Below are 1,143 nucleotides of genomic sequence, written 5' to 3' on the forward strand. Positions count from 1 at the left end.
AAACGATCGGGCCCTCAAGCGACAGGATTTGCACACGCTGCAGGTCGTTTCCAGCACCTTTTTTTTTTTTTTTTTTTTGAGATTTACCATTTCAAACAACTGAGATGGAGCTTACCCTCAGAAAGCGCTAAAGAGAGAATGGAAAATACAATGGGGCCAATCTTTTTTAAAGATTTAACATATATATGAATAAGCATACGTAACATTTCATAGTGATCTTTGTTCGAGCTCACATTCATGAGTGTCTTAAACATTTTTGGAACTTTCACCCTTCATTATGTTGCAAAGGATTTATTTCAGGACTCCAGTGAGGACAGAATTCCTGCGTCCTTTAAACAGAAAGGGGAATTGAAGCATGCAGCTTACAGTAGGACCTGCATTCGTCCCACCTAATTACAGGCATCTAAGTGAGAGGGCTAACGTAGAAGCCAGCTTGTCTTTGCTTCCCTCTAGAGTCGATGGATAGAACTGGCACCTCCAAAGAGGGATTCGGCACACACATAGCTGTCAAAAAAATCCATGCAGTTAACCCCACACACAGGAAAAAAAAAAAGATTCAGACTTCGGGGGCAATAAAATACAATGAATTTTTGGTATCTCCATAATTGTGATGCTTAACTCATTCAAACTGAACACTGCAAAGTAAAAATCACTACTCTCTCATTTATCATGTTAAAACACACACAAGATGGCTTAAAGATGTAACTTGCCAGTGACCACCTGTAAAGAAGTGAGAGAAACGCTCTTGTGGCAGCATTGTCATTGATTGACTGTCAAAACCTGCAAATGAACCCAGGGAGGAATTCAGGAATTCAGAAGCCTCTCAAGCTACAAATCCTTGCTCAAAGTAGACCAAGTTCTGCTCTCCTGAATTACACGTTTCATTTAACAATGTTTATAATAAGCAAATGGTGACTTTGAGGCAAACGTGAGGGCAGAGTGGCAATCTGTGCAAACTGCTCCCACCTGGTAGAGCAGCAGCACTTCCCCTGCTGCCCTGCAGATTCCTTTGGCGTCTGGGATTCCTCTGGCCTTTCTGATTTGACGCTTTCCTTGCTGTTTCTGGGATCAGAGCAAACACATTTTAAATGTTCGTCTTTTGCAATTCAGTTCCTCTAGTACTGCATACACTTTTAGGATCAC

This window comes from Pygoscelis adeliae, unplaced genomic scaffold, assembly GCF_000699105.1.
Source record: "Pygoscelis adeliae isolate BGI_AS28 unplaced genomic scaffold, ASM69910v1 Scaffold427, whole genome shotgun sequence".
In the NCBI taxonomy this organism is placed as follows: Eukaryota; Metazoa; Chordata; class Aves; order Sphenisciformes; family Spheniscidae; genus Pygoscelis; species Pygoscelis adeliae.